This window comes from Gorilla gorilla, chromosome 5 (genome assembly GCF_029281585.2).
Source record: "Gorilla gorilla gorilla isolate KB3781 chromosome 5, NHGRI_mGorGor1-v2.1_pri, whole genome shotgun sequence".
Classification (NCBI taxonomy): Eukaryota; Metazoa; Chordata; class Mammalia; order Primates; family Hominidae; genus Gorilla; species Gorilla gorilla.
The window spans coordinates 98,167,253-98,191,885 of NC_073229.2; the positions used below are offsets into that span (position 1 = coordinate 98,167,253).

The 24,633-nt window shown below is 37.0% G+C and overlaps 1 long non-coding RNA gene across 1 annotated transcript in view; it reads left to right on the forward strand.

Moving 5' to 3' along the window:
- The first annotated feature begins 1,461 nt into the window (after positions 1-1,461).
- LOC109027208 (uncharacterized) overlaps positions 1,462-24,633 on the forward strand; it is a 632,904-nt gene continuing 609,732 nt past the window's right edge. Inside the window, exon 1 of the long non-coding RNA XR_002006313.3 lies at positions 1,462-1,599. This is a non-coding gene — a long non-coding RNA (uncharacterized lncRNA). The remainder of the gene's footprint in view (positions 1,600-24,633) is intronic.

Sequence of the window (24,633 nt, forward strand, 5' to 3'; positions counted from 1 at the left end):
TCAGAGGGAATCTTATATAAATCTTTAAAAGCAGAAGCCCTGTTTTAGTTCAAACCTGAAAAAAGGAAAGTTAACTTCCCCTCTCTCTACCCATCCCCCACATCCTCCTCTTCTAGGTTCTTGGTCCTTGGTCTTTGACAGAAGAAATCAGAATACAGTTTAAAAAGCATAATTTTAAACCACTAAAAAATTCACACAAGCACCCTCAAAATTTGAAGTGGGTTATATTCCCAAAAAAACCCTGTAAATTAATTGTTCAAAGCCCAGAATTTATTACCTCTTAAGATGCTTCTGGTTGGAGAGTAAATTGGTATAGCATTTTGAGGGAAGAACTTGATAATGGAAATCAAAATTATTTTTCTACTCTAATAAGAGTCAATAATTCCACTCTTGGAATTTATCTCTTAAAAATAAATACAGAAATGTCCAAAATGTATGTGTAAGTATGTTGATCACAGTGGTGAATGAGATAGTGAAATACTGAGAACAATCTAAATGCCAGATGGTAAGGCCGTATTAATACAAATTATGATGCATTAATTCAGTGGAACACTAAGCAGCTTTAAAAAATTGTTATATAGTTATACCTTCTTTGCGCTTGGCATGGAAACGCGTCCATAATATAATAAGTAATAAGCTAAATTGAAGGCCGTGTATATGCTTTATAATACTATTTTGGATTGCACATATGTGTGTGTGTATGTGTGTGTGTGTGTGTGTATTAATATAAACTCTGGATGAATGTTTACCAAAATATTCAGTGATAATTTATACATGGTAGAATTAGAAATAATTTCCAAATTATTTTGCCATCTTTGTGCATTTCTTATTTTAAAATAATAGATGTGATACTTACATAGTCAGAAAAAGCAATGGTGTTAATGGTGTTATTTTTGGCATTTTTATTAATAAAAGATTGTTATATTGCTATAAGTTTTCATATTAGCCTGTTATTTCACATAGAGAATAAAGAAAGTGTTACCAGTAGACTTATTTGTCCACAGAAAGTACACTTCTTCCCTTTTGCATTCTGAAATGAAATCTTGAATCTTTTGAGCTTTCAATCCTGTGCCCACTCTAAGGCTATAGGTGGGTTGAGGCTGTGAGGGACTGTAGGCCGCTCTTGGTGACAGCTGCTACAGTGGAAGGGGGGCACTTGGCAGGGGTCCAGGGAGCAGGAAACCTCCAGTGATGGGGATGAGGTCATTCAAAAGTCACATGTTCTTGAGACACAGGCTGCGCGTACTAAACATCACCATAAAGTGATATCAGCCCTAAATTAAAGTAGCAGTTATTAATTTTTTATCTGAATTCCTAAGTCTTGTTCCATGAAACCAGGGAAGGGCTATTTGAAAGCATACTTTCTAGTACAGCTCTCACTGGCTTGAAAGATGAAACTCTCCTTAGTCATTCCAAAGCATTACTGCAGTCCAGATGTATAGTTCATATCTTCCAGCAAACGTCTGTGGGAATTATTTCCTCCCATTGGTATTAGATTATATTTTTCCAAGTCAACTCTTCCTGGCTGCCCTTCAAGGTTCTAAAGATTCTCTACTGTGGTAGTGTAACTAGTAAGAGGCAAAACCATGAGAATCAGAGGTAAATGCTTATCAAAGGAATAGAACCAAGAGGACAAATTCTACTTAAACAATGCCATCCTTAAATGAGAGGTCAGTGGTTTGTCTGTTTATAGGAATGTATCTAATCTATATCTGTATCTGTGTCTGTCTATATTTATACCTATATCATCAGACATACATATATGTGTGCATATGAACACATGGCAGAGTTCTTTCAATAAAGTCAAATAAGAAAGTTAAACTATAGCTGAGTCTATACAAGTCCACAATCTTGATAAGAAAAAGTTCAGCAGTAGTTAATTAAGCTGTTTTTGTGTACACAAACTACGCTGTATTAGATGTAATTGGGGAATATGAAATAGTGAGGATGAGGCTATTGAAAGACCTCAGGAGAAGATAAAAAATTTACTATGGAGGTCAGTCTTCCAGAGGAAAGACCTGAAGTGAAAAAAAGTCTTGCTGGAAGATAATACTAGATGTGGATTATTGAAGAGGAGATGTAAAAAATTCCAAGTAAAGGAACAGTAGAGGAAAAACACAAAGGCAGGTTGGCTGTGATTTGTGGGGGATGTCAGGAAAGTTGGTGAGACACAAATATAGGGGTCAGAGAGGACTGGTGAGACTGGTGGGGACACCATGGTTACTTGGGTGAATATTTCCTCATTTTATGGGAATTTCAGGATGTTAATCATCCTTGGCCACTGGGTAATAAAAGGCAGTAGCTCTTTCCAGTCATTGTGACAACCAAAAATGTCCCACAAATTTCCAAACATCCTCCATGGGATATTTATCATCCTCTCTGAAGAACCACTGGGCTAGATAATGAGAGCTTCTGAATGCCAGGATGAAATGCCAGGATGCTGTCAGGTTTTTTGTGTGAAATAGTTCTGTTTTTATTTTCCTATTTCATTTACGTAAGCGTACGTAAAACTTTACTTTTTTTAATGGTATTTACAACCCATCCACATCTGTATTATCTGTGGCTAAATTCAGTTCAGAGTTAATTCAAATTAATTATGATTCCTATGGCATCCATTACATACTGCCTTAACCTTAGTTTATTGCTGTTTATAATTATCTTTATTTATAGCAGGTTTGGGTGAAACTTAGGGGAACCAAGGGGTTCATCAACATCTGGAACAATTTTTCAAAAATGTCGGATTTACTAAAACCCAAACATGCTGCCAAGCACCTCTTCCCACCCTCTTTCTCTAAACTTTGAAAACACATATATTTTAGAGAACAGTGATTCCATGTGTTTTTAATTCATTTTAGTTTGTATCATCAAAATGTTTTTAAAAAGTGATTTGGCATCCAGGAAGCCCATTGAGCCTTTAAAATAAATAAACTTTCAACAACTTAAAAATACCATACAAATATATTTAAACAGCAAAAGGATAAAGTTTTCATGGAGACTGATTGAGATTGAAATTTGGCAAAATTATTTTTCCACATTGATTTATAGTGTTTCATCCAACTTCCAATCCAATCTGGAGAGAATGAATTGAGTTAGTTAATCTTAGAAAAAAAAACTACCATATCAAATTCTCTTCACCAAGACATACATCATTAGGGAGAAAATATTTAAAAATCAACTTGAATCATGGTTTGTTAATTTTTAATATTGGGGATTTTTACTATATATTTGGTGATAATGATGTAAGAAACTTTTAGAATAAAATGGAAAATGTGAGAAGTAACAAGGATAATGTAATTTGAGAAGGAAAATAAGTTTAGTTATGAGTTACTTTTGATTGTGACAGAAGTCAGTGATTCCTATGATTTGAGAGAAGACTGAAGATTAGCCTCTCTCTGTCTCTTTCTCACACACACACATGCACACACACACGCACACACACACACACGCACAGAAAGAGAGAGAGAGAACTATGTAAATATCCTGGTCCATTTATTAACGTAAATTCCACTACAGCAACTAGACTGAGGCAAAAGAGTTAAGTGATATAGAGTAGATAACAGTCCTATTTAAGCCTGTCTATTTGAAGTAACTCACGAAAATTTTCAAGAGGATTACAGAGATGACTTTTGAGCATTTGAAAGTAAGAACTCTGGAGTTACTCTAAAGAATAGAGATAAACATTATTTAACAAAGTTGTGAAAAATGTCAAATATTATTGGTATGGTAATGGAAATTGAAATACCATTTTTTACTTCACATTAGAAAAGATGTTTATCTGAAGAATATCTTTTGATCTCCCACATTATTCAAGGTCTCCAATAGGAACATTCATATGCTGCTGATAAAAATGTAAAATAAATTTGAAGATGCATATTGAGTCTAAAAATGTTAATACAGTAGTCCCTCCTTATCCAAGGTTTTAATTTCTGTGGTTTCAGTTACCCTTGGTCAACCACAATCTGAAAATATTAAATGGAAAATTCCAGAAATAAACAATTCATAAGTTTTAAATTGTGTGCCATTCTGAGGAACATGATCAAATTTCTGCCATCCCATTCTGTCCTACCTGGGATGTGAATAATCCCTTTGTCTAGTGTATCCACCCTGTAGACACTACTTGTTAGTTACCTAGTAGCCGTTTTGGTGTCAGATTGACTGTTGTGATATCTCAGTGCTTGTGTTCAAATAACCTTTATTTTACTTAATAATTGCTTCGAAGTGCAAAAGTCGTGATGCTGGCATATTGTTATAATTTTTCTTTTTTTATTAGTTGTTAATCTTTTACTGTTCCTAATTTTTAAATGAAACTTTATCATACGTATGTTTGTATAGGAAAAAACAGTATATATGGGGTTCAGTACTATATCTGGTTTCAACCATCCACTTATCTCCAGTGGATAAGAGGGGGACTACTGTAATCTTTAACCCAGTAATTCTACTCTTGAGAATGATTATATGTTGAGCTGAGGCAAAAAAATGTGAAACAATCTGAGTGTCTAAACATAAGGAAGGGTTAAACATATTATAATGTCCACACAATGGAAAAATAATGTTCATGAAAGGCTTATGATAAATTAGAGATATGTTTATGTAAAGTGCAATACAAAATATGATGGCAGTGTTTCAAGTTGCATAGAAGAAATATACAATATGCATAGAAGAAACATATGAAGTATAAAAGGAATAGTGATTTTATTGTATTCATTTCATAGCACTGAGTCAGAACTACTGGCAGAACTCTAGTATTCAATAGTTCCTAGCTTTATTTTAGCAGATAGTAAGGGCTCAGTAAATGGAGGCTATTTTTTATATTAAAGCTCTCAAATTAATTGCATGTAAAGTTATTTTTCTTCTTTAATAAAAAGGAAATTATTGGAGAAAAAGCAAGAATTTTCTCATAGCATTTGAGAATAAAAGTTACGTGGTTACCTAATTTTACAAGCTAAAGTTTCAGAAACATAAAGATATTTGAATAGAAAAATCTTCATACTTTAAATTACAATTTGAATTAGTTTTAATAATTGTGAAAATTAATTTCTCCACTGAAAGGTAAATTCTTACTATTAACATTTTTACTATGTGTAGTTGGCGTATTGAATTTGAGGGGCAAGTTGCGTGCCCTAGTCAAGCCAGATTGGACTACCATGGCCAATAGGAGCAAGAAGTCCAGTATATTCCCCTCCAAGGTCCAATTATTTTTCTTTTATACTCTTATGAGTCCCTATTTTCAGTGGTCTGGAAAGTGGAAGAGAATTCTCTGATTTATTCCTGGTTCAGTATGCCAGCTGTGGCAGAGGGTTCCTCTCTCCAGAGTAGAAGCTGCCTTCCTGGGCTGTGTTGGAAACAAGAAAGGTGGTGCAGAATCCACTGTGCAGCAGTCATTCTGAGTTCTGAATCAATCCTGCTTGCTTCTGGAAAGGTGGACTCCCCCAGTTTCTAGGCTGCCTCTGATTTTAAAAAGAATTCCCCACAAACTTATCAGTGCCTTCAAGGTCAAAGTTCTATCAATTCCTGAGCCAAAGCATTTCCATGGGGGCAAAGGCTACCTACAGGAGAGAATCAGGACAAGTTTTGATATCCATCATCTTTCAGGTGAGTCATGACGATGAGCTGGGCTCCAGTGGAAATAAGTCAGTGAGTAAGGCTGATTAGGCAGCCAAGCTGTATCCTGAGGGAAACATGGGCAACGGAAAGCATCAGATTTCCTGGGTCAAAGCTATCCTGAGCTCAGGCACTGGGCTAACTGTCCCAGATTCAGCCCTTTCAGGGGAAGGAATGTAGATTCTTATTTCAGTCTCAAAGAAACTCTGTGCTTTAGAGAACTGAGTCTCCAGTGTTTCAACCCTGTCAGCATTCTGCACTACTATTAGGTTGAACTATATGAAATTGTTATTTTTGTAAGTCACCAATGGTTGGATGTTGGCAGTTTCATAAGGTTCATTCTAATAGTTCCTGGGACACAAATGACTCGAAGTAGGTCAAGGCAGGTCCAGCACTTGTACTGTGCATGTTAATCTGAGTCCTCCAAGAAGCAGATGCTAAGATGGAACAAAACAGGCAAGGATTTTATTAGGAGGAAATGCCTGCATGTAAAAGAAGTAGGAAGAGAGTTGAGCCAGTCATCAGAATGTGATGCTAGTCTGACCTCAAGTGAAGGAGAGAGGGAGAGAAGGTTGGCTGCAAGCCGCCTAGATTTCTATATGGTCTCAGGAAACTTCAGGGGAGTTCTCTAGCCAAAGTCAGCCAAAAAGAAGTCTCACGTCTCCTGGAGACAGGTCATTGGCAGGAAGCAGCCTATGAGAGATGTGGCCATGGCACAAATGCAGGGATAGGTTTCAGGGAGTGGTGGCTGGGGCCTCAGTCAAACACACTTCTTGTGGTTGGAAGCCCACCAGGTGTATTCTCATGCCTACCACACCCTGAGACTCAGAAGCACAGATGATGCCCTGATTCAGTCCAGGACTTGCTCTCTCCCTTCACTCTCTACCCTTGTTTTAACTGTATTTTAGGAATCTTGTTGTTCATCGTTGCCTCATGAGGCCATCTAAATCTACCCTGACTTTTATGGAGAGGAAGTTGGTGACAGGGAATAGGACTGTGGTCCTTTCTATTATAGAAAATCATTGGCTCCTCATGCAAATCGACCCACCCCTTATTGGTGCTGTCTGTATCAGAGGAGTGAATGCTTTGACCAGTAAAACAAAAATCTCTAATTTTTTATTTCCAAGCACAAGGTTCAGCATGACAAAAACCTGCAAAACTAATAGAGGCTCTTAAAATATGCTTTGGAGGACCTTTCCAATGCCTGTGTAGAGTATCTAGCTGCTTTTTGTCCCTGTTGAAGGAGAAATTGCATCTGCTAGGGCTCCCAGCTGCATAGCTAACAGCTTATTAAAAGAAAACTCAAACAATAACAAAGTTAACACTTACCAAATGTGCAAGTAAAACCTTATATTATCAAATACCCTCTCTAAATATCATTTAGTTTTTATATAGTCAAAATGTGATATTTGAAAGTGAAATCTACATAGATCTATATCTTATAGATGTGCTAACGTGTTAGAAATACAACAGAATACACATTAAGATGAAGTTTTTACTAGGAAAATTAAAATGGAAATTGAATAATTAGGTAAACCAAATTGAACATTATTTTCAGTCTAGCTTAGTTTCTTTGCTAATAGAAAGTGTGTATATTGGGAAAAAGAAGTTAACCAAGCTTTTTGGATAATTTTTCATTATGTATCTACTTCCCTAGTATGAACCTAGTATTCTTTCGGGAGAATATTTTAACCAAGATCTTAAAAGGTACACATAAATTAAACTTATGTGCAAAACAAAGACAAAAAAGAAAAACTGTGGAAATAAATATTTAAAGGAAGAACTTGACTTCTTCTATTTGAAAAGGAGATTAAAACTATCCACACAAAGCATCTGGGAGATCTGGCAAACATGCCCTGGCACTTTCCCTACACAAAAGACAGAGTCTTACACAATTCTTCCATTCACTCATGGGCTCATTTCTGTTGGCCACCCATGCTCCCCGAAGACAGCTTATGGAACTGGATTGCATCAGTAAGGCGTGATGGATGAGAAGGGACATCACCAGGGAGGGAGTACTCTGCCTTTGGCTTGGTTTAGTGTCAGATGTGAAGGAAAGAGGAGCAGTAAATTTGGAAACTATGTTGGAAGAAACTAAAATTTATTTTTAATCTCTGTAAGTTCCAAAGAAGGAATAAAACCTGCAAATTTGATGGTGAGATGATTGGGCTAATTTGTAATGTAATTCATCAAAACACTGGAACTGGAGTTCAGCACTTCAGGCACTGGGAGATGCTTAGGAACAATTGCATGGTAATTTCCCCATTTGGGATTTCTTATATAGACTTCAAATTCTAGTTCTACAAGCGCAACTAGAAAGTCAGAAAGACTACAGTCTTCTGTAAACTTTGCTTTGTGATTCAGCTAGGTTTTCATATGATATTGGAAGAAAACCTCCGTGAATAGGGGGTTAAACAGAAATGAAAAGGATTTAACATATCAGCACATAAATTTAATTAAGGGCTAAAACCCAACAGTATCACAGAAAGCTTAAATGAACAAGCTTCAGAGGGATTTGCCAAATTACTTTTGTCAATGCTACCAATTAATGCTGCATTTAGAGCTGAGAGCTGTGAGGAGAGATTTTTGCAAGGATAATTGTGGGATTTCCTTGACTCTTGTGTCATCTTGCCACCAAGATTGTGCTTGTGTTGATTGGTTTTGTTGAATGCATTTTTGTGGCAATGTCTCCCTGCTTATTTTACAGTAATTCTCAGTAGGCTGTGCAAGGACCATACAATACTTCAGTGATGCTGTACTCTTATTTAGGAAAATAGGATCCTGAACTGCCAATTAAATTTATGCTAACTGAATCAAAGAAGGGCTTTTCATAACTATTTTGGCAATCAACATAAATTGTTGATGATGTAGTATGTGGAAAGCCCTGTGCTGGTGATAATGGTGGATACAAAATTGCATCATTTATAGATCCTGTCCTTATTGACTTACAGTTCTTATGTAGGATAAGACATACCCAAATGACTAGAATAGAAAGTATAAAATGAAAAGTATTGCAAAAGAATTGTGGATGGTTTGAGAAAGTCAGAGAGGATGAGAGGTTACTTGCACATGTGATGGAAATAAAGATCTCTTCAGAGATGAGGAAAGAAATTCAAGACAGCAGAAGGTGTGAACAAATTGTGATGTTAAAAATGTCAGAGTATAGATTGGAATGAGCAAGTGATTCAGTTGGGCTGGAGTAGAGGAGTCGTTAAGAAGAGTAGGCAGAAAAAAATGTTGGAAAAATAGGATATGGGCCATGTCATAGGAGCTTGAGAACGGTAGAGAAAAGGGGGTTGGCTCTATAATAGATAGTGAAGAGCTAATGAATGTTTTTGAGCAGGCAAGTAGTTTATTTAGAATTGTGAGCAGGAAGAATATACTGTAAAGTGGTTTAGGACTGGAGGATATTCTGAGGGAGAGAGACTTATAGGAGGCCTTTCTAATATCATAGTTGAAGGGTGATAAGGACTAAACGACAGAGGAAGGGTTAACAGAGATAAGAATTATTTAGAAATATATTGCAGAATTGAAATGTATAGAATTTGGCTAAAACTTGGAGATGGAGGATAAGAGAAAAAAGTGAGAGGCTTGATGTAGTTTGGATATGTGTCCCTACTCAAATCTCATGTTGAATTGTGATCCCCAGTAATGGAGACAGGGCCTGGTGGGAGGTGATTAGATCACGGAGATGGATTTCTCATGAATGCTTTAGCTCCCATCCTCTTGGTGCTGCCCTCTTGATAGTGACTTCTTGGGAGATCTGGCTGTTTAAAACTACATGGCACATTGCTGTCTCTCTCTTGCGCCTGCTTTCAGAACGTGAAGCACCTGCTGCCACTTTGCCTCCTGACATGAGTAAAAGCTCCCTGAGGCCTCCCCAGAAGCAGCTGCCACCATGCTTTCTGTACAGCCTGCAGAATCATGAGCCAATTAAATTTCTTTTCTTACAAATTACTCAGTCTCAGGCGTTTCTTTATAGCAATGTGAGAATGGATTAATACAGAGGTGATACCAGAATTTTAAATCTTGATGCCCTGGAAGATGGCCACACTATTAGTAAAACTGGAGAAGTCAAGAGGAGGAGCTGGATGAAGGGAGAAGGGGGAAAATATACTGAGTGTGAAGGGCAGATGGGATATGTGGACAGCTTCAGGAAGCAACTGGAAATACACAGCTGAAATGTAAAAGAGAGAACTTGGCCTGGATTTCAGGTTTGGAGGCCATTTCTCTAGAAGTGTCAACTGAAGACAGGGGATTGAATAGATTGTTCAAAGGAATGAGGTAGTTGAGAAAGAGAAGTGAAAACGTTAAGGGCAAAAACTTGGATCATATACATTTCAGGAGTGAAAGAAAGGAAAAAGAGAAATCATCAGAGTTCTGGGAGGAGACCCAGAGAACAATGTCTCATTGGAAGCCAAGGGAAAAGAAGACAAAGAGAAGGTAATCAACAGGAGAGAAAGAATGAGAGAATGAGGGAAAAGACTATTGAATCTTGGTGTTCGTTCATTTAGGCTTCAAGTCCTCTGGATTTTTCATTTGAAAGATTTCCTTTTTGGTCTGAATTATTCTTTTTGCAAATTAGCTTTGCCCTAACCTAGACAGCTTGCTCTCAAATTTGTTCTAAAAGACACAGTTGTGTTAATACTGTATAAAGCCTCATTTTCAACTGCCTCAGTAATAAATAATAACTATATGTTAATGTTTCTTATGGGCAAGCAATGCACTAAGTTCTTTATATGCATTTTCTTATTTGATTCTCATAAATAGGTGTGTCACTTTATTCTGACGTTTAACAGATAAGGAAACTGAGCACAAAGAGGCTAAGTAATTTTCTTTTTTCATTCTTTTTATTTTTGTTTATTTTTATTTTCAAATGAATCTGTATCTTTATTCATGGTTCAAGCATTACTTCCACTTAATTAAAAATGAATACATCCCCTGGAGCTTAAAATAAAAGTTGGGAAAAAATGAATGCATCTTTAATCTTTTATGGTTACAGATATGATGGAAAAATTGTTTCTGCCTCAAAACCCTACTTTATAAATAATTAATGAAATGTAGACATGGATAAACATCTCTAAAATTGCATTTCCCAGGGATGTATCTATTTAACTCCTGATTCTTTTTTTTTTGAAGTAAACTTTTTTTATTAATTAAATTCACGTTACATTATCAGTAAAATAATTTTTTCCTTAAATGGAAGATTTCTATCATCAAAGTGATAGTTAAAATTATAAGATTCAAAAAAGATTTTATGGATTTAATTTTTTTATTATTATACTTTAAGTTCTAGGGTGCATGTGCACAACATGCAGGTTTGTTACATATGTATACATGTGCCATATTCGTGTGCTGCACCCATTAACTTGTCATTTACATTAGGTATATCTCCTAATGCTATCCCTCCCCCCCCCCCCACCCCACAACAGGCCCTGGTGTGTGATGTTCACCGTCCTGTGTCTAAGTGTTCTCATTGTTCAATTCCCACCTATGAGTGAGAACATGTGGTGTTTGTTTTTTTGTCTTTGTGATAGTTTGCTCAGAATGATGTTTTCCAGTTTCATCCATGTCCCTAAAAAAGACATGAACTCATCCTTTTTTATGGCTGCATAGTATTTCGTGGTGTATATGTGCCACATTTTCTTAATCCAGTCTATCATTGATGGACATTTGGGTTGGTTCCAAGTCTTTGCTATTGTGAATACTGCTGCAATAAACATACATGTGCATGTGTCTTTATAGCAGCATGATTTATAATCCTTTGGGTATATACCCAGTAATGGGATGGCTGGGTCAAATGGTATTTCTAGTTCTAGATCCTTGAGGAATCACCACACTGTCTTCCACAATGGTTGAACTAGTTTACAGTCCTACCAACAGTGTAAAAATGTTCCTATTTCTCCACATCCTCTCCAGCACCTGTTGTTTCCTGACTTTTTAATGATCGCCATTCTAACTGGTGTGATATGATATCTCATTGTAGTTTTGATTTGCATTTCTCTGATGGCAAGTGATGACGAGCATTTCTTCATGTGTCTTTTGGCTGCACAAATGTCTTCTTTTGAGAAGTGTCTATTCATATCCTTTGCCCACTTTTTAATGGGGTTGTTTGATTTTTTCTTGTAACTTTGTTTAAGTTCTTCGTAGATTTTGGATATTAGCCCTTTGTCAGTTGGGTAGATTGCAAAAATGTTCTCCCATTCTGTAAGTTGCCTGCTCATCCTGATGGTGGTTTCTTTTGCTGTGCAGAAGCTCTTTAGTTTAATTAGATCCCATTTGCCAATTCTGGCTTTTGTTGCCATTGCTTTTGGTGTTTTAGACATGAAGTCCTTGCCCATGCCTATGTCCCGAATGGTATTGCCTAGGTTTTCTTCTAGGGTTTTTATAGTTTTAGGTCTAACATTTAAGTCTTTAATCCATCTTGAATTAATTTTTATATAAGATGTAAGGAAGGGATCCAGTTTCAGCTTTCTACATATGGCTAGCCAGTTTTCCCAGCACTATTTATTAAATAGGGAATCCTTTCCCCATTTCTTGTTTTTGTCAGGTTTGTCGAAATCAGATGGTTGTAGATGCGAGGTATTATTTCTGAGGGCTCTATTCTGTTCCACTGGTCTATATATCTGTTTTGGTACCAGTACCATGCTGTTTTGGTTACTGTAGCCTTGTAGTATAGTTTGAAGTCAGGTAGTATGATGCTTTAAGCTTTGTTCTTTTGGCTTAGGATTGTCTTGGCAATGCGGGCCCTTTTTTGTTTCCATATGAACTTTAAACTTTAAAAAACTTTAAAGTTTTTTCCAATTCTGTGAAGAAAGTCATTGGTAGCTTGATGGGGATGGCATTGAATCTATAAATTACCTTGGGCAGTATGGCCATTTTCACCATATTGATTATTCCTATCCATGAGCATGGAATGTTCTTCCATTTGTTTGTGTCCTCTTTTATTTCATGGAGCAGTGGTTTGTAGCTTTCCTTGAAGAGGTCCTTCACATCCCTTGTAAGTTGGATTTCTAGGTATTTTATTCTCTTTGAAGCAATTGTGAATGGGAGTTCACTCATGATTTTGCTGTCTGTTATTGTTGTATAGGATATGCTTGTGATTTTTGCACAGTGATTTTGTATCCTGGGACTTGCTGAAGTTGCTTATCAGCTTAAGTAGATTTTGGGCTGAGAAGATGGGGTTTTCTTTTTCTTTTTCTTTTTCTTTTTTTTTTTTTGAGATGGAGTCTGGCTCTGTCGCCCAGGCTGGAGTGCAGTGTCGCAATCTCGGCTCACTGCAAGCTCCGCCTCTCGGGTTCACGCCATTCTCCTGCTTCAGCCTCCCGAGTAGCTGGGACTACAGTCGCCCGCCACCATACCCGATGATGGGGTTTTCTAAATATACAATCATGTCATCTGCAAACAGGGACAATTTGACTTCCTCTTTTCCTAATTGAATACCCTTTATTTCTTTCTCCTGCCTGATTGCCCTGGCCAGAACTTCCAACACTATGTTGAATAGGAGTGGCGAGAGCGGGCATCCCTGTCTTGTGCCAGTTTTCAAAGGGAATGCTTCCAGTTTTTGCCTATTCAGTATGATATTGGCTGTGGGTTTATCATAAGTAGCTCTTATTATTTTGAGATACGTCCCGTCAATACGCAGTTTATTCAGAGTTTTTAGCATGAAGCACTGTTGAATTTTGTCAAAGGCCTTTTCTGCATCTATTGAAATAATCATGTGGTTTTTTTCATTGGTTCTGTTTATATGCTGGATTACGTTTACTGATTTGTGTATGTTGAAACAGCCTTGCATCCCAGGGATGAAGCCCACTTGATCATGTTGGAAAAGCTTTTTGATGTGCTGCTGGATTCGGTTTGCCATTATTTTGTTGAGGATTTTTGCATTGATGTTCATCGGGATATTGGTCTAAAATTCTCTTTTTTTGTTGTGTCTCTGCCAGGCTTTGGTATCAGGATGATGCTGGCCTCATAAAATGAGTTAGGGAGGATTCCGTGTTTTTCTATTGATTGCAATAGTTTCAGAAGGAATGGTACCAGCTCCTCCTTGTACCTCTGGTAGAATTCGGCTGTGAATCCATCTGGTCTTGGACTTTTTTTGGTTGGTAGGCTATTAATTATTGCCTCAATTTCAGAGCCTGTTATTGGTCTATTCAGAGATTCAACTTCTTCCTGGTTTAGTCTTGGGAGAGTGTATGTGTCCAGGAATGTATTCATTTCTTCTAGATTTTCTAGTTATTTGCATGGAGCTGTTTATAGTATTCTCTGATGGTAGTTTGTATTTCTGTGAGATCAGTGGTGATACCCCTTTATCTTGTTTTTTGTGTGTGTCTGTTTGATTCTTCTGGTCTTCTTTCTTAGTCTTGCTAGTGGTCTATCAATTTTGCTGATCTTTTCAAAAAACCAGCTCCTGGATTCAGTGATTTTTTGAAGGGTTTTTTGTGTCTCTATCTCCTTCAGTTCTGCCCTGATCTTTGTTATTTCTTGCCTTCTGCTAGCTTTTGAATGTGTTTGCCCTTCTTCTCTAGTTCTTTTAATTGTGATGTTACGGTGTTGATTTTAAATCTTTCCTGCTTTCTCTTGTGGGCATTTAGTGCTATAAATTTCCTCTACACACTGCTTTAAATGTGTCCCAGAGATTGTGGTGTATTGTGTCTTTGTTCTCATTGGTTTCAAAGAACATCTTTATTTCTGCCTTCATTTCATTATGTACCCAGTAGTCATTCAGGAGCGGGTTGTTCAGTTTCCATGTAGTTGTGTGGTTTTGAGTGAGTTTCTTAATCCTGAGTTCTTGTTTGATTGCACTGTGGTCTGAGAGACAGTTTGTTATAATTTCTGTTCTTTTACATTTGCTGAGGAGTGCTTTACTTCCAACTATGTGGTCAATTTTGGAATAAGTGTGGTGTGGTGCTGAGAAGAATGTATATTCTATTGATTTGGGGTGGAGAGTTCTGTAGATGTCTATTAGGTCTGCTGGTACAGAGCTGAGTTCAATTCCTGGATATCCTTGTTAACTTTCTGTCTCGTTGATCTGTCTAATGTTGACAGTGGGGTGTTAAAGTCTCCCATTATTATTGTGTAGGAGTCTAAGTCTCTTTGTAGACCTCTCAGGACTTGCTTTATGAATCTGGGTGCTCCTGTGTTGGGTGCATATATATTTAGGATAGTTAGCTCTTCTTGTTGAATTGATCCCTTTACCATTATGTAATGGCCTTCTTTGTCTCTTTTGATCTTTGTTGGTTTAAAGTCTGTTTTATCAGAGACTAGGATTGCAACCCCTGCTTTTTCTTTGCTTTCCATTTTTTGTAGATCTTCCTCCATCCCTTTATTTTGAGCCTATGTGTTTCTCTGCATGTGAGATGGGTCTCCTGAATACAACACACTGATGGGTCTTGACTCTTTATCCAATTTGCCAGTCTGTGTCTTTTAATTGGAGAATTTTGTTCTTTACATTTAAAATTAATATTGTTATGTGTGAATTTGATCTTGTCATTACAATGTTAGCTGGCTATTTTGCTCTTTAGTTGACGCATTTTCTTCCTAGCCTCAATGGTCTTTACACTTTGTCATGTTTTTGCAGTGGCTGGTACCAGTTGTTCCTTTCCATGTTTAGTGCTTCCTTCAGGAGCTCTTTTAGGGCAGGCCTGGGTGGTGACAAAATCTCTCAGCATTTGCTTGTCTGTAAGGGATTTTATTTCTCTTTCACTTATGAAGCTTAGTTTGGCTGGATATGAAATTCTGGGTTGAAAATTCTTTTCTTGAAGAATGTTGAATATTGGCCCCCACTCTCTTCTGGCTTGTAGGGTTTCTGCCGAGGGATCCTCTGTTAGTCTGATGGGCTGCCCTTTGTGGATAACCCGACCTTTCTCTCTAGCTGCCCTTAAGATTTTTTCCTTCATTTCAACTTTGGTGAATCTGACAATTATGTGTCTTGGAGTTGCTCTTCTTTAGGAATATCTTTGTGGTGTTCTCTGTATTTCCTGAATTTCAGTGTTGGCCTGCCTTCCTAGGTTGTGGAAGTTTTCCTGGATAATATCCTGAAGAATGTTTTCCAACTTGGTTCCATTCTCCCCGTCACTTTCAGGTACAGCAATCAGATGTAGATTTGGTCTTTTCACATAGTCCCATATTTCTTGGAGGCTTTATTCGTTTATTTTTACTATTTTTTTTGTCTCAACTTCTCTTCTTGCTTCATTTCATTCATTTGGTCTTCAGTCACTGATACCCTGTCTTCTAGTTGATCGCATTGGCTATTGGAGCCTGTGCATGCATCATGTAGTTCTAATGTCATGGTTTTCAGCTCCATCAGGTCATTTAAGATCTTCTTTATGCTGTTTATTCTAGTTAGCCATTCGTCTAACCTTTTTTCAAGGTTTTTAGCTTCTTTGCAATGGGTTCAAACATCCTCCTTTAGCTTGGAGAAGTGTGTTATTACCGATGGTCTGAAGCCTTCTTCTCTCAACTCTTCAAAGTCATTCTCCATCCAGCTTTGTTCTGTTGCTGGTGAGGAGCTGTGTTCCTTTGGAGGAGAAGAGGTCCTCTGATTTTTAGAATTTTTAGCTTTTCTGCTCTGGTTTCTCCCCATCTTTGTGGTTTTATCTACCTTTGGTCTTTGATGATGGTGATGTGCAGATGGGGTTTTTGTGTGGACGGCCTTTCTGTTTGTTAGTTTTCCTTCTAAGAGTCAGAAACCTCAGCTGCAGGTCTGTTGGAGTTTGCTGGAGGTCCACTCCAGACACTGTTTGCCAGGGTGTCACCAGCGGAGGCTGCAGAACAGCAAATATTGCAGAACAGCCAATGTTGCTGTCCGATCCTTCCTCTGGAAGCTTTGTCTCAGAGGGGCACCGGGCTATATGAGGTGTCAGTTGGCCCCTACTGGGAGGTGCCTCCCATTTAGGCTACTCGGGGGTCAGGGACCCACTTGAGGAGGCAGTTTGTCCATTCTCAGATCTCAAACTCTGTGCTGGGAGAACCACTACTCTCTTCAAAGCTATCAGACAGGGACACTTAAGTCTGCAGAATTTTCTGCTGCCTTTTGTTCAGCTATGCCCTGCCCCCGGAGGTTGAGTCTGCAGAGGCAGGCAGGCCTCCTTGAGCTGCAGTGGGCTCCACCCAGTTCGAGCTTCCTGGCTGCTTTGTTTACCTACTCAAGCCTCAGCAATGGCGGGCACCCCTCCCTCAGCCTGGCTGCCATCACCTTTCAGTTCCATCTCAGACTGCTGTGCTAGCAGTGAGCAAGGCTCTGTGGGCATGGGACCCTCCGAGCCATGAGCGGGATATAATCTCCTGGTGTGCTCTTTGCTCAGTTGGAAATGCAGAAATCACTCGTCTTCTGTGTCACTCACGCTGGGAGCTGTAGACTGGAGCTCTTCCTATTCGGCCATCTTGGAACCTCCAACCTATTATTTTTATTTTTAAATTTTATTTTTTTAAGAGCAGTTTTAGGTTTACAGTAAAATTGAGAGGAAGTACAGTGATTTTCCATACACTCCTGCCTGCACACATGCATAGCCTCCCACATGATCAACATCCATCACCAAAGAGTACATTTGTTGCAATTGATGAACCTACATTGTCACATCATAATCATTCGAAGTCCGTATTTTACCTTAGAGTTCACTCTTAGTAGTGTACATTCTATAGGTTTGGACAAATGTATAGTGACAAATAGTCATCATTAAAGCATCATAAAGACTATTTTCACTGCCCTAAAAAGTCTCTGTGCTTCACCTACTCATCCCTTGGCTCCACCCCTGGATCATTTTACTATTGCCATAGTTTTGAGGCTAAGTAATTTTCCTAATATTTATAGACTCAGGAGGTACATGTGCAAGTTTGCTACATGGATATATTGTGTAATGGTGAAGTTTGGGCTTCCAGTGCACCCATCACCTGAAGAGTGAACATTGTACCCAATAGGTAATTTTTCAACCCTTACCCCCTTCCTTTTTCTCCCCACCAACTTAGGTAATTTGTCCATGATCTGATAATTGATCAATGAACAAGTTTCTCCATCTCTTAGTCCTAACCCTTAACTACTAATCTACGTTATTTTCTTTGCTTGTGTGTATGCCTTTACACACATAAAAGTACCAAAAACCTGAAAAAAAAGTGTATTTGTGACATTGGTAGGTATAGTATTGTAGTTAAGATGGTTTGTAATAGAAGGTTAAATTGCTTCCTTGATAATGTTTATATATATTTTCTTTCAATACAAATTTCTTTTTTAGCTCTTTCTTATTTTTTATCATACATGTCATGTGAATCAAATATCCATTTAATAATGAAAGTCAGATACATCATGTTTTTATAATACCAAAATCTGGAAATAGCCAAGAGAGTTTGGATTTAATATAACGCATGGAATATTAATGGAAAAAAATTAATTTTTTAAATCCTGATGTTTCAGAAATGTGACATCATGCTCAGAAATCTGGCACTTTGGACTCACAGAAAAGATGAACTGAAACATTACTAGTAAGCTCAAAATATCCAAGGAAACGGCAAATGTGTGTGCTATAAAGAACTCTAGAGAGAAAGAAGCAGCAAAATCATTTCTCATTTTTAGAAGCAATAAAATATTTTTAGAAAGACCACATTTTGATTGACTCTCTAGTTATAACTTTTATGACTAGAGAATTATTTGAATCATATGGTGATTTTTAAAAAATAAAGTTCTGCTTCCCTATCCCTGAAAAAATCAACATCCATCACCAAAGAGTACATTTGTTGCAATTGATGAACCTATGTTGTCACATCTGACTGGATGCTTATCAAACTGGTTGGTTACTTGGGCAAATACTCATATCCATCCAGAAACAGGTTACACAGAGTATGAATTATCTTGATCTCTCCTCCCCCTCTGCCTCTCTCTCTTCCTCGCTTTCACTCTTTTACCATGCTGATTTCTCTTTTCTTACTTCAGTGATCCCCAAGAAGGTAATATAGAGTAATCTAGTTTTGGTAATCATTGCTCAAGTAGAGGGGATTTAAAAGTCTGTAATCTCTCTCCTCCTTAGCATAGCTGAATAAAAAATGAGCTGTTCTAATGCTTTGATAGCATTCATCTGTACCAGGCAGCCAATGTATCTGATACCACCTGCAATTCAGGTTTACACAATGTGAATTTTCACTTGATACAATTACACTTCTTTATTGCTTTGAAGATTGCATAGCAGACTTACCCACTTCATTGTTCAGGAAAGATGAAGATTGATGCTATAACTTTATCCCAGTCACTCATTGACAGCACATAAGAGTGACTATACAATGTCTGGTACTGTGAGTTCAAAGACATGGCTCCTATTTATAGTAGCTATGACCTCAGGTGTCCTGATCTTAAGTATAAAAACCCGTATGTATGTAATAATGTCTTATATTAACCAAACTTCTCTTTACTGTGTCTTGTATGCATTTGGCCTCAGAGTTGTATTTAGAGAGAAAACCTCCAAAACATGGAGATTTGGGAAAGGAGATGTGTGTGAATATTTGGGAAAGAAGTCTGTTTTGGAAGGCATTATTTTACTATTCTATCCAGCCTTATTTTAAAAATACAGAAATAACCTCTAAGCTAGAACTGGGCTGTCTTAATAAGCTTTTCATAAATACTGTTCAATTTTGTTGAGCAGTCATAGAAGCTTAATTTGTACCTTAGTGTTTGGTGAAAACTGAATATTTAAAAGGTTAATCAAGTCATCTTTATATCCTCAATATCTAGCAACTATTTGTTCTTTGAATGAATGAAGCTATGTGGTTCTCTAATATTAGAGACAGAACAAAGGAAAATGAACCTACATGGTTTTTTCTCCCCTTTGGGAGAAATATTTAACATGCTACAGAGAACCTATAGTTTTTAAAGATCCTCAGACCTTTAATAAAACCCTTTTTGCTTAGATTCAAGCAATTTTTATACTTTTGATTTCATTAAAGCATATATTACGCTTTGGAAACATATGAGAATTAAGTGGAATCACATAATCAATATGAATTATGTCAGTTTTAGAAATATATTTTATAGCTGTCATGTTTTCTTTCCTTCACCTCATTAATTTGAATTATTAAAATGTTATATTTATGTATATAACTTTCTTCTTACATATATGTAGTCTGTGCTCTTTATCTCACAAAGATCAATTGAGGATTTAAAAAATCTAAGTATCGCTGCTTGTAAGCAGTGAAACTATATTAATAGAAAAAAATCACAGAAAATAATTGGAAGATATAATTTAAATTAATTTATATAACATAATTAAACATAATTTTAAATAAATACCAGGTAAACTGTCTAGTAACAACTTCTCTTAGATAGGGATATGATTTTCCTGACATAACGGTGAGAACACAGTTGTCCTCAGACACTTAGACCAGAATTAAGGAAGTACTAGAGTACGTGCCATGAAAGAAAGACTAGACTGAAGAACCTTTTGGGTGAATAATCCATTATGTCTTTCCCAACTGTTTTATGCTGTTCACATTCTCGCTATGTGAAGTTATTCAGCCACTGGAGGTCTCTGTTTCTCTGTATAATTTTAGCAAGATGCATGTTTATCATTATTTATAAAGAGAACCATTCCCTTACAAAATCACTGATATTAAATAAGGGAAGCTAGTTAGCTACATTTCTGTTTTCAATAGCTAGAAACTGTATAAGCCTTCTATATGTTATAGTCACAGTTTCAGTTTATACAGGACAAAATTTGTGGCAATTATCTTGCGTGGGATTGGATGAATATCCACATTTCAGGATCTTCAAATAGCTTTGTCTTCAGTATTATTTCTATTTATGTGACAAAGCACCAACTATAATTGGTGAATTGATTTTGCCTTCTCTCAATTTTCTTATTTGGAAAATTTACATGTTTTTCTTTAAAATATAAAATAACCTGAATGTGTGTGTGTGTGTGTGTGTGCATATATACATATATATTTTTTATTTTTTTTTGTGAGATGGCATCTAAGATGCCATCATTCTAAGATACACCATTATTTTATGAATCAGTAAGATCAAAAAAAATTACCAAATTAAACCAGGACACAATATTTATTGTAATATGTATCTTGGTTTCTAGCTCTGTCACCCAGATGGGAGTGCAGTGCCATAATATCACCTCACTACAGCCTTGACATCCTGGCCTCAGGTGATCCTTCTGCTTCTGCCTCCTGAGTAGCTGGGACCACAGGCACACACAATGACCACAGGCAGTTAATTTTTAACTTATTTGTAGAGACAGGGTGTCCCTATGTTGCCCAGGCCGGTCTTGAACTCCTGGACTCAGGTGATCCTCCCACCTTGGCCTTCCAAATTGCTGGGGTTATAGGTTTGAGCCCCTGCTCCCGGCCATAAAATCCTTCTTCTAAAAGAAGAATTTCAAGGAATTAAGAGAATATTTGCCTACAAACTACCTTGAAATATATTTTAAGACTAATAAAAATTCAAGTTGGAACTATGTAAGGATTGAAATATTGAAAATGTTACAATTCCTGGAAGCAATGCCTCATAACCACAGATTTTAATCTTGAAAGTACATTTCTATGAAAAATTATTTACCGAAAACTTACATTATGTAAGGTAGTGTGCTGTTGAATGGGATATGCAGGCAATGAAGAGAAAGAGTGTTTTGAAGCAAGTTCTAGCAGATAGAGGTGAGGATAACACAAAAAATGTATTTAACAAAATACAGTACTATGGAGGCTCAAATATAAAAGAGATCACATCTGCTCCAAGAACATCAGAAAAAAATTCTATGCATGCTGACATTGGGTGGGTGGGACTTTGATAGACAACTATTTGGTCAGGGGTCAGGGCTGAGAAAATATGGGGTAATTTTGCAGAATAGCAGGTGGTATAGGTTGGTTGAAGGACAGAGTATATGACATGCAATGATGTGGTCAGGACTTTAAATTTCAGCCTGAGAATTAAGCATTTAATTTAAAGGGGTACAGGAAAAGATGAAATTCATACTTAATGAACTTATACTATAAGGCATTCTTATCTTTGGTACTTTTAAAATGATAAGTCTTCTAAATATTACCACCATTTAATGGCCAATGATGCTTAGACAGAAGGAGATGAAGTTGTTTACATAAGGTGACAATTTTGCAGTCAAATTGATTAAGGAAAGAAGAGATATACACTTAATGTATATCACCAAATCTAAGATGCCATCATTCTCAGATACACCATTATTTTATGAATCAGTAAGATCGAAAAAATATTACCAAATTAAACCAGGACACAATATTTATTGTAATATGTATCTTGGTTTCAGAGATGGTAAAATATTTTTTAAAGGCTGTCTTTAATTTGAGAAAATAAGTGTACTTTTAAGAAACAATGGGAAAGAAGAAAAGCTGGTCATTCCGGGTACCATACAAGAAGAGTAAACTATGAGCAAAGAGCTCCTAGTTATAATAAAAAGATGATACCTTTGCAGGGTATCTTACAACTGTTGAATTTTTTTCACATACATTATTTCACTTGAGTCTCATAAAAACTCTGTTTCTATTATTATTTTCATTTGAAAACATAAAAAAGTAACTTGGTTATTATGTCTAGCGTGATCTAATTTTTAAGAAAATTTCAAATTATATAATGCATACTATACAATACTATTTTTATTAGTAGAAATTATATACTAATTTACATATTATTTGTATAAAAATATAAGAAGATAGCAACTATAAGTAGAAGGATTGATCAGGGTGGGAAGTGGGGAGAGAGCAAGTGTTTCACTTTATATAATTTCATATTATTTGAGAGTTTTGCAGTAAGCGTGTATTTAAAATCCAATATAAATTTTTCAAAATGAGAGAAAAAACAAGGAAGATCTGCAGCACAGAGAATGTCTGTGATTTTATGAAGGTCACACTGGTAGTGGGGAGAGTAGAGAAACACTGGAGCCTAAAGAACCACGCTCCTTACTGTTCTGTGGATATTGGCGGAGGCCAACAACCACTTATTTATTCAACAAAACAGGAAAGGAGGCTGGAAGGCAATTTTACTGGAAATCTATCCTTGAAAGAGAATTAATCATTGGGGGAATTATGCTAAATAATCTGCTTGCTTCTTCAAGTAGCCATTTTAATGCAGCTGAAATAAATAAGGATGTAAAAGGCAGTTTCAAAGGAGAAAGTCATTATACAGGGATCCATGTGAAGATGTGTATGGTTCAGGGTATTGAAAAAAGAGAAACTGGTCTACCTACATAGCCCAGTTTATAGCAATGGATGTTCATTGACCAAGTATGTATAAAAGCTGAAAGAAAGCAGGACCCATTTTGGGCAGTCTTAAGAAGGTATCCTTTTCAAAAGAAACACCACTAGATGTTCCAAAAGTCTTGGAAAAGCTATTTAAATGTGTACTGAAGTCTTGTGAAGAAATTTTAAAGGTGAATTCCATTTAACACACACAGGAAAGTATCTTAAAATACTTTTTCTTTCCATCTCACAATAGCTCAAACATTACTGTTTCACCCATAATAATACTTTCTCAAAATTCCCTAGAATTCACTCTCCAAACGCTGTTCACACTGCTCTTCCCATTCTTTTCATCTCCTTTCCGTCATTCTGGTTTAGTTATTTTCTCCTACTAGAGTGGTTAGCCACAACACACCAAAAAGGCTAGGGAAGCATATAATGAACCCTCCTTGGAAGGGAACCCTCCTTGGAAAGAGGCTCTGTGAACATGTATATAATCGGAATATAACTGAGTCCCATGTGACCCAGGGTCTGCGTTGTATCACTGTCAAAGAAACAGCAGTCTGACGCTAGAAGCCAAGACAAATAGTGTTGATCTTTAAGTGTTTTGAAAGAGAATAGTGCAGAGGTTTCACACAGCACTTTATGTATAAAGCTTCTTAAAAACTATTTCTACATCTCTCTCTGTCCCCAAAGTATCCAATTTAAAGGCAAAGGTTAGGAATCTCCAAGTAGGGGAATTTATTAGATCACCACTAGGGGGAGTGTGACAGTAGTTTGTGATATCCTGATAAAGGATTCATTCACGGCATTTCATTCGATCAATCAGCAAGTGTGTGACAAGCCACAGCTACAGGCCGGACACTGTGATAGGAACTAGGGACACCATAATGAATATGACACTTAGGGTCTGTCAGAAAATATACCTCAAGCCTTAAAATTGTGTGAGTGTTATACTAATATCTTGCATAGCTAGCTCTGTGCTGGGTATTGTGCTAAAAGCTGTACATTTGATCTTCATTTAATCGTATAATATTTTCAAGAAAACAGTGTGATAAATACCACTATTAGCTCCATTCAACCAATAAAGAAAATTGGTGTTACTCAAGAACTTACCCAAAGTCACATGTTCAGTAAAAGCTGGAGCCAGGATTTAAAACAAAGTTTACCTAACTTCTGACCTGAAGTTCTTAGCCAATGTTAAAGTACTCTTGCTTTCTAGGAGGGAGGGAACAAAAAATGGTGCCATCGTGGAAATGAATAGAAAAGATTCTGCCCCCTCATTTCAAAAGTTGGGGGGCCTGCCAGCAGCTGAACTCAGGGAAACAAAAAGACAGAATATCCAGAAAACCTCTTTGGAATAAGGTCCTGGTGGAGGCTACAAAACATAGCTTGGCTCATAGTGTGCAAAGCAAGGTATGGGGAATGGATCTTTAGTGAGGGGAGGCCAGTTCTGCAAAGAGACTGTGTGGTCACCGTATGAATGGACTCTTAAAAGATTGGCATTGGTAGGAATCTCAATTTCTCTCAGGGATGCAACAAACATGAAAACGCGTATAATCAACAGCATCAGCTCTGACTTCAAAGCAGGTTTGGGGTAGAGCTGCAACTCATTAGCTGTGGGGTGGGGCTTTGGGTAAATCCGTAACTTTTCTGCTCCCCAGTTTACTTATGCATAAGTAATTTGATGTTTAAAATGAGTAAGTATGCGGTAATTGTTAAGATTATATTGTATATAAAAATTGCTTAGTCCAGTAACAGGTATGGAATATACCTGCAACAAATGATAGGTGTTACTATTGCAGGCTGTTTGCAGATTAAATGTTTCCCTTGTTG